This window comes from Solanum pennellii, chromosome 9, assembly GCF_001406875.1.
Source record: "Solanum pennellii chromosome 9, SPENNV200".
In the NCBI taxonomy this organism is placed as follows: domain Eukaryota; kingdom Viridiplantae; phylum Streptophyta; class Magnoliopsida; order Solanales; family Solanaceae; genus Solanum; species Solanum pennellii.
In genome coordinates this window covers 65,639,423-65,649,666 of record NC_028645.1, presented here as the reverse complement: position 1 = coordinate 65,649,666, position 10,244 = coordinate 65,639,423, and the positions used below count along the sequence as shown (strand labels likewise).

The following is a 10,244-nucleotide window of genomic DNA, read 5'->3' as shown; positions in this document are numbered from 1 at the left end:
AACAAATAAATCAGTTGCACTAAAATTAAATATATTGGGTTCAACCTGCATAAATCCTTAATAGTCATTCCGCGATACTCGACTCGGACATGAGTGTTTTAAAAAATAGTTTAGGTTTCAAAATGTTAAATAGCAGTTTTTCGCCTTTAATGTAGTTATTTTTCAAACTTTGACAAAAAAAAAATCAACCTCATCATGCGTTGCCATGTAAACTATCTTTGACATTAGAACTAATGAAACAAGTTTTAGGGATATATCATTTCAACACAAGAATAAAAGAGTCATGTCTGCATCCATTCACTCCATTAAGATGAAAATTCCCAGAAACTACTTAAGTTTCTCAAGAAACGGTTGACCCATAACAAACAGATGTAGTGTAAAGTTTGTTGGCCCATTTCTCCTACAAATAGTAACATATGTAGTTAGGTAGGGACAGTAGAAATGGTGTCCGTAATTAGAATGATGAGATACTACCTTGAGATGAGTGGTAGGAAAAGCACAAGTACAAAGTCTCTCTTGTGTTTCATCTGAAGGTTTCCATGTTAGGCCAAGGAAAAACACATGTACGAAGTTTCTCTTGTTGGGCCAATAAAAGGCACAAGTATGAACTGTCTCTTGTGTTTCATCCGCAAGTTTCCTTGTTGGTCCAAGGAAAATCCCAAGTACGAAGTGTCTCTTTGTACTTGTTTTTTTCCTTGGCCCAACGACTAGAAACGCCTACTAATACCCCGTATTATGAGGATAAAAAGGTGGAATCTGCGCGAGGAGGGGCTCGTGTCTGATTAGCTAGTTAGTAAGGCAATAGCTTGCCAATGCGATGATCAGTGGCTGGTCCGAAAGGATGATCAGCCAGACTGGGACTAAGACACGACCCAGACTCCTACGGTAGGTAGCAGTGGGAACTTTCTGCAATTAACGAAAGCTAGATAGAGCAATGCCACGTGGAGGTAGAAGGCCCACGGGTTGTGAACTTCTTTTCTCGAAGAAGAAGCAATAATGGTATATGAGGAATAAGCATTGACTAAATCTATGGCATCAATCGCAGTAATGCAGAAGATGCAACCATTTTCATCAATGAATGGGCGTAAAGCGTCTGAATGTCACTTTTTGAGTCGGTCATAAAATCCCAGGGCTCAATCCTGGATAGATGGTGGAAATTATCAAGTTTGAGTATAGTAGGGGCAGAGGAATTTTCGGTGGACCGATTCAATGTGTAGATAATGAAAAGAAGACCAACGGAGAAAGCATTCTATTTGGGCCGACACTGAGAGACGAAAGCTAGGGGAGAGAATGGGATTAAATACCCAAATAATCCTAGTCGTAAAATATGGATACTAGGCGTTGTGTGTATCGAATCGTGTAGTGTTGTAGCTAACGTGTTATGTATCTCACCAGGAAAGTATGTTCGCAAAAATGAAACTCAAAGAAATTGACGGGGCCCCGCACAAGCAGTGGAGCATGTGGTTAAATTCGATTCAAAGTGGAGAATCTTATCAAGGCTTGAAATGATGCGAATCCTCTTGAAAGAGAGGGGTTTCTTTGGGAACACGTACATATGTGGTGCATGATTATCGTCAGGTCATGATGTAAAGTGTTCGGTTAAGTCCCACAATGAGTGCCACCCTCGTGTTAAGTGTCCATCGTTGAGTTTGGAATCCTAAAGAGACTGACTGTGATAGGCGAGGATGACTTCAAGTGATCATGCCCCTTATGCCTTGGGTGACACACGTGCTACAATAGTTGGGACAAAGGGTCGCATCTAGCGAGGGTGCGCTAACCCCTAAAACCCTTCGTCAATTCGGATTGCAGGCTTCAACTCGTCTTCATGAAGAAAGAATTTCTAGTAATCGTCAGTCATCCCTACGATGATGAATTCGTATTCGGACCTTGTACACACCGCCTGTCACACCATGGGAGCGGGCCATGCCTGAAGTAAGGAGAGGAGTGCTGAAAGATGGGTTATTAATTGGAGTGAAGTCGTAACAAGGTAGTCATACAGGAAGGTGCTACTAGATCCTTCTCAGGAGAGATAATGTTTGTTGGGTATTTTTGTTTAAATTGCTTCACATCCACACACACACACCCCAAAAAAAAAGAGATATACGTGTGAGTTAAACTTGAAGATGGAAGTCTTCTTTCATTTCTTAATGGTGAAATAAGACCAAGCTCATGAGCTTATTATCCTTGGTCAGAACAAGTTTATAGGACCTTCTTATTTACGTCCCTATGTTGGGGGAAAAAAAAGGAAAGAGAGGGATGGGGTTTCTCTCTCTTTTGGCATAGTGGCCCCCCAATGGGAGGCTGGCATGACGGGCTATTAGCTCAGTGATAGAGTGTTCCCCTGATAATTGTGTCATTGTTCCTGGGTTATAAGGGCTCTCAGCCACATGGATCGTTCATCGTGCTCATCGGCGCCTGACCCTGAGATATGGATCATCCAAGGCACATTAGCGTGGCATACTCCTCCTGTTCTAACTGGGGTTTGAAACCAAAGTTCTCCTAAGGAATATAGATGGGGTGGTTCTAGTAATATCCAATGTAGATCCAACTTCTGATTCACTCTGAGATCCGAGAGGACCACCACAACTCCTCACTTCTTGAGAATCCATACATCCCTTATTAGTGTAGGAACAACTATCTGTCGAGCACATAGTTAGGTTCGGCCTCAATGGGAAAATAAAATGGATAACCTAACAATGCATCTTCACATACAAAGAACTACGAGATCACCCCTTTTATTTTGGGGGTGACAGAGGGACCATATTATTCGAGTCGTTTAGTTCTTGAATCGAAATGAAAATGGGAGCAGTTTTAAAAAAGGATCTTAGAGTGTCTAGGATTTGTTCAGGAGGGTCTCTTAACACCTTCTTTTTTCTTCTCATCGGAGCTATTTCGCAAAGACTTGCCAATTAAGGAAAAAGGGGGGAAGAAGCACACTTGTGTCTTCATGTATAATTGTTAGTACCACCAATTAATTGCATTCTTTATTTTGATAATCCTTAAACTTAAGCTTATTTTCATACACTTGTTGCTTAGACTTCTGAATCAGTTGGATAGTATATTGATTATACTCATAATCTAAACTGTTAGTTCGTTTATTTTAAGAGATTAAACTTTAACTAGTGTACCTTATTGCATGATCTGCCTAGGATGTCATGCGATATAATTTCGTTGGCAATAAAATGATTAATATAAGAAACTTGAAATCCATATTATTATTATTTGTCCAAGTTTTTCGTTAGTTGAAAGTAATAATTCTTATAATTCTTATGTTCATCTTTTTCTTAGTTCTATAGGAAAATTTTGTGACCTAGCTACTTCTTCATTATGTGGTTTATAGATTTTTGGCTTCCATGATTAACGCTTCTGATCTCTTAACTTAAATCTCAAAATAATCACCAAAAAGAGGGAGAGAGAGAGAGAGAGAGAACGTTTACCTGAAAAGATGTGTGCCTTGATTTGGAGTTTAACAGTTTTCGAATATCACTATTCTTGGCTTTAGTTAGTCAATTTTAATTTAAATTTTCTAATGTCATACATACATAAGAAACTTAACGTAGAGGATGTCGCTGTTTGTGAATGAAAATATAGTGTCAATGATCCTGAAACTGCTTGTGGTGAAAGATGCTTAAATGTACAGACCAGAAGTGAGTGTACACAAGGATACTGTTAGTGTTGTGAAAATTGTGGAATCAGGTACATTAGATGATTTGTTTAATTATTTTCTGGACTTATAACAAATTTTTTGTTTGTAGTGCATCAAATTTGTGTTACAGTTTTATGTTGAGAAAAAGAGAAACAGTTTCATGTTTCGAACCATTATTTAACAAATTTCATGTCACACCATTACCTTTTCTAGTGTTATTTTTATACAAGTATTACCTTCTAAAAAAGGCCAAGTCTCACTAATTTATAGTTAATCATTGTTGTTAATATGATTTTATTAACTCTTGACGAATTATATTTATAATTTATCAACTTATATGGTTGTACAAAATTTTATAGAACACTTATTCGGAACTAGAAAGCACTTCTATAGAAGTCGAAAGGCGTACCAGTTATTCTTTCCTTTAATAAGTCAACCTTTGTCGTAGCATGTTTGTTTTTTCCTTTTCCACCCTCTTGAGATGAATCATCAGATTGGAGGCCTATGACAAGCATCTTCCTGCATCTATTTCTTTATGCGTCCATTGTTTGCTTCTCTTTTTTCACCTTTTATGGGATCGGTCTTTCTCACTTGGGCCGATTCTGTACTGCAAAACTGTTCTAACAAAGTCTAACATGAGAACTACATCTTACACCTCTACAGTGGACAATGTATAATGTCACATTATTTGATATTTCAAGTCAATATTTCATGTTAACTGATCTTTTCAGTTATTTCAAGCTAATAAATCTGTCAAGTCAAGTCTCTATGTTCTCAAAGAATTCTTAAAAAGTTTGGTATTTGTGTGGTAAGAGTGGAGCATACGACCTTTACCTTGATTGTGATAATTATAATGAATCTAGATTTGTCGTATACATATATGGCTAATTTTTCAAATTGCTATATGCAATATCCTTAATATTACATTGAGGGTATGGCCTAGTGGCGACGAAGTGTATTGAGAACCATTAGATCTCAAGGTTAAAATCTAGTAGATCAGCTGTGGAGCTGGATATCTCTGTTTGATTGAACATGGTTTGTTCCGAGCAGTTGATATATGGCATAATTTCTCCTAGTTATTCCTTTATAACTTAAAGGGTAGCCCGATGTACAAAACATCCAAGGTTAGCTGGGTTTGTAGAAGGGACGCACCCCAAGAGGTGTGATGTAGATGCTACCATTAGTGGCTGCTTCCATGGCTAGAACCTGACCTACACAAAGCCAATTTTAGCATTTATCCAATGTTCCCCTTAAGTTATTCCATTGTAAACGAAAATAATGAAAAATTGTTTCTTGTCATTTAGTGAAAATCTTGCTTCACTTAAATTTATATTTTCATCCACTTCACGGAAGAGACTGTGTGAATAACTAATGTGAGATTCTACTCAATGTCATGTTTGTTCAGTTTGTTTCTATCTAACAGTAAAGTTTATAGAAAATCAAAAGTACAATATTAACGTATTATGTGAAGTTTAATATTTTTCAAATCAATTGCATAGTCTAATTTATCTAGAGTAGAAAACTATAAAAGTTTTTAGTCTACAAAAATCAGACACAATCAAATTTCATATGGAGTACAAAACTACAAAAGTATATTTGTCAGTCTTCAAACAGAATTGAACATATTCATAGATTATAACATGAATATAATTTTCTTTTCAAATATCCTTTCATCTATAACATGTTGACACCTATTTTATCAAACAAAAATGTGCATTTCTCATTCTGCAAATTTTTTATACAAACACTTTTTTGTCAATAAAAGTTCATTCAAATATGGTTTGCGGATCTTTTTCCAAAGTCATTCATAATAAATATCAAAATTGTTAACTTTTAGAAACTATTTTTCTTTTAGATAAATAATAAGATGGTTACCTGGTGTAATCTTTAATCCAAAAATCAAAAATTCTTCTAGTACATATTCACTTTGACCTTGCTAAACAAAGCACCAAATTCTCGAGAAGTAATACATTAATCGTCTACTTCTATGATATGTTTCCCTCAATCAGTAGAATACAAGAAATACCAACAATATAATAATTTCCTTAAGATTGTTGTTCATTTCATCTTGTATTCCTAGGATACTTAGAGTTGTTCATCTTGTATTCCTAAGATACTTAGAACAAAAAACCTTGAAGAACTTCATAAGAAACAAAAAATTTTAAAGAGTATTTTAAAACTAGAAAATTAAACTAGTAGAGAAATAGAACAAAAAAAAAATAGAAACAATATAAAAAATATTTTTCTTAAAGAAGAAAATAGAGTTCACTGAATGCAGAATTTCCCTTTCAAGAAATTTTTCCCGTCAAGCACGCGAGGTTAATGGAATATATCCTCCCAGGATAGAACAATCTTAATCACCAGTGTATGGATCCTAAAACCACGGTGTCGTCGAACTACTCAACGACAGTAAAGTACACTTAAAATACTAGATTTAGTAGTAGTATAAGAAGTCAAGAAAATTATGTTCTTTAAATGAGAGGAAATCCCTCAATTTATAGAAAACAAAGGCTAGTGTGAAAAGGTTGTTATTGTGCTTTACTAGAAAAGGTCACAATCTTTCGGAAAGGTCACCACAATTTATAAAAAGTCACAATTTTTCATAAAAAACACAACTTTTCATAAAATTCACAACTCTTCATAAAAATCGCAACTTTTCATCAAAGTCGAAACTCTTCGTAAAAGTCCCAACTCTTCTTTTTTCGTTCACACCTTTTAAAACCCAACAAAAGTACTTCTATAGAAGTCAAAAGGGCGTACTAGTTATGTTGTTCTTTCCTTTGATCAACATCTTGATGTCGAGTTCCAACTCCAAAAATTTTGCTTTTCTGGTTGCCCCTTAATTATTGAAAAAAAGAACTAGAAGACTATTGACAAAAGCGAAAAAAGAAAGAAAGAGACAACAAGAAAAGGATGTGAATTGTGAGAAAAGCTTTTATGTCCTTCAACTATTCAGCCAAGTTATCCTCATAAGGTCAAATTATATCATCCGTGCACGGTGTGCATGGGTGCAAACTCTTCCACATGATATTCCCCATATATTTCATGGGACGGAGCTTTATCCAGTTTCTTGTCTTGTCGAATTTCTATTCTTTTACTTATGCACTTTTTTTCTTTATCAGTCTCCTAATGCTATCTTTTTCTATGCGCGTCATGGGACTCTTCCTCGTACACAAGAAGAATTCTTACTATTATTCTATTAATTTCCTCCCCATTAGCCTCTAAGACATCTTCATATCAATCTGGCGTAAGGAACTTATAATTGGATGGAAGTAGCTAATCTTCTGCTCGAAATTTTTTTTCTTTTCTTACAAGTCTGTTATGAATCAACCTTTGTCTTAGCATCCCCATCATATTTGTTTTTTCCTGTTCCACCCTCTTGAGATGAATCATCAGATTTGAGGCCTATGACAAACTGCTTCAAGCATCTATTTCTTTATATGTCCATTGGTTGTTTCTCTTCTTTCACCTATCATGGGATCAGTATTGCTCACTCGGGCCAATTCCATACTGCAAACTGTTCTGACAAAGTCTAACATGAGCACTACATCATGCTTTACGTGACACATGTAACGTGGACAATGTGTAATGTCACATTATTTAATATGTCAAGTCAATATTTAATGTTCACTAACGTGGACAATGTGTAATGTCACGCTAGTAAATCTGTCAAGTCATGTCTCTATGTTAGCAAAAAATTCTAAAAGTCAGTTATTTGTGTTGTAAGAGTGGAGCATACGATCTTTACCTTGATTGTTATAGTTATGATGCATCTAGATTTGTCGTATAGATATAGGGTTAATTGTTCAAATTGTTATATGCAATATCCTTAAATAGAACATTGAGGGCGTGGCCTAGTGGCGATGAAGCGTGTTAAGAACCATTAGATCTCAAGGTGAAAATCTAACAAATCAGCTGAGGAGCTGGGTATCTCTGTTTGGTTGAACGTGGTTTGTTCGAGCAGTATTAAAGGACAGCCCAGTATACAAAGCATCCGATTTTAGTTGGGTTCCTAGAAGGAACGCACCCCAAGAGGTGTGATGTAGATGCTAGCATTAGTGGCTGCTACAATGGCTGGAACCTGTGACCTACACGGAGATAATTTTACCATTTCTCCGAGGTTCCCCTTCAATTATTCCATTGTAAATGAAAATAATGAAAAATTGTTGCTTGTCATTTAGTTCTTTCACTGTTGAAAATCTTTCTTCACATAAATTTATCATTTCATCTACTTCACTGAGGATACTGTGTCAATAACTAATGGTAGATTCTACTCAATGCCATGATTTGAAGTGTTTGCTTGCTGTCCGCAGAGATTCCAGAAATGTGAATATGCAAAAACTAAATTGTTTAGGACTGAAGGGCGTGGTTGGGTTCTTTCAGCTGATGAGAATATAAAGGTAATTCTGCTGAAGCAGCCGAGTTATTACTTACTCGTAATTACTATTTTCTCTGGAATTTATCGGAAGCCTTTGAGAAGTAACTATTTTCTCTTGAATATTCTTAATTACTATTTTCTATGGATTATCAACCAATTCTTCGTCTCTCTTTACATTGTTAGGCTGGACAGTTCATCATGGAATACTGTGGAGAAGTGCTATCATCTGAAGCAGCAAAGAAAAGGTGTCTGGCTTATGAAGCTCATAGTAAGTTATTGACAATAGAGATTGTTATCAATGCATCTACTGATCGATCACTACTATATAATTTCATATGATTTGTGCATATGTAAAGAACGCATACATCATGTCACTGAACGCGAATTATTTCATTGATGCTACCAAGAAGGGAAGTCTAGCAAGATTCATTAATAATTCATAGTGAGTTATGAAATTTTAGTTATTGAAATGGTGAAAACTGAATTAAGTCCGTTAACTGATGTTGAATGATAGTACTATGATACTATGTGTTCCTGAATTTTCCAGCCAACCAAATTGTGAAACAAGGAAATGGATAGTGTTAGGGGATACAAGGGTAGGAATATTTGCAAAGAGAGATATATCCATTGGAGCTTTCATATAACTATAACCTTGAGTTGTATGGTGGTGCACCTGTTCATTGTCTGTGTGGAGCTGCAAACTGTTCTCTTTTTTTGGGTGCCAAATCTCAAGGATATAAGGCAACTTATGTTTCTTGTGGATTGTTATATCTAGAATGCCCTTTATAGCGACATTTCACTTTTCCTTTTTTCCAGAATTAGACAACAAACAGATTAATATTTTATGATAGATACTTCTAAATTAGATATGAGTCTGCCAATCCCATTTCTTATTCTTTTGTTCACTTTTTTATCTTGGCAGTTGGCTCAGGAGTGCAGCAATGTCATGGAAGAAGGGGATAACAGGTAATCATTGTTCGGTTAACTTGATTAGTGATTCCATTAAAACCTCAGTGAGATATATAAATGTGACCGGCAACGGCTTAGTAATAGATCTTCTCATAAGCCGAAGTATGAGAAGAGTTGCTCCTCCCTTATTCTTACTCCCACTTCTTTTGTTTGTCAAATAATAGATAGGCCGAAAATGATATTTTTGGACAAAATGAACTGACGTTTCCGTACTTGACTTGCCAACAATTGATTGGTCAAACCAGTAGTAAGGTTCATTTTGCAGTACCACGTGCAGGATCATAGGAATGGAAAGCTTAAATGCTATCATTATTATGTTTCACACCTAGTAGCTTCCCTTTCGTTTCCTCCTTGTAAGAAACATGTAATGGTCAATGAAGTGAGGAATTTCCCTGATGTCTCGGGTTCATATCCCAATGGAGACAATAAAAATCGGTGATTTCTTTTAATGTGTCCAAGCCTTGGTGGACAGAGTTTGACAATACATGTGTTGGATATTTATTTCAATCTGCCTTTCTTACTGCAGACATATCGTGGATAATCTTCCACTTTATGACACAAAAGATGATGATGACTCTTCTCCAGTGATCTCTGGAACTAGTGGAGGAAATAAGCACAAAAAATATTGAATGACAGTGAGGGGTCTACGTTCAAGTTGGAACCAACTAATAGCGCAACCAAGAAGAAGTCTCAGCGCAAACCCATGTTGAAGGTCAAATATCTCATTCTTACTTTTATTCCTTATACTTCCACAGTATTGTATTCTTCGTTTTTACTACTACTGGTTAGTTCAATTACTTTGATTATCTAGTTGATTATGTTTCTTTGATCTTTAACAGAGATTGAAAAACTGCTGATCTGGGTTGGAAATATAGGAAAAGAGCAAGTTGAGGTGTAACTTTTCGTAAAAAAGTGTAACTTGCAGGGACCTCTCACCGTGTAAACAATTCCCGGATGCTGTAAGGGAAGAAAATAAAAGATATGTTGATGAAAAGAAGGAATAAAAACGCCAGGCATAGCTAGTTGATGATGCTGAGGAACATGACGATGAACAATATAATGATAACAATGCAATACAAGATTCTGATGATCTTACAGGAGTAAAGCTTTATAACAATGAGAAATAGATATTGAACCATTATAAGTTTGATTTGTTTTTGTCCTCTGGTCCGTGGAGGATTTTGTGATAACTACCTTTCAGCTTTTAATGTGACTTTTTCTTTTATATATTGTCTCCATATATTTTGCAGA

The 10,244-nt window shown here is 35.9% G+C and overlaps 1 pseudogene; it reads left to right on the top strand.

Moving 5' to 3' along the window:
- Positions 1–7,716: 7,716 nt before the first annotated feature.
- On the top strand, positions 7,717–9,622 carry LOC107030289 (annotated as a pseudogene).
- Positions 9,623–10,244: the final 622 nt, after the last annotated feature.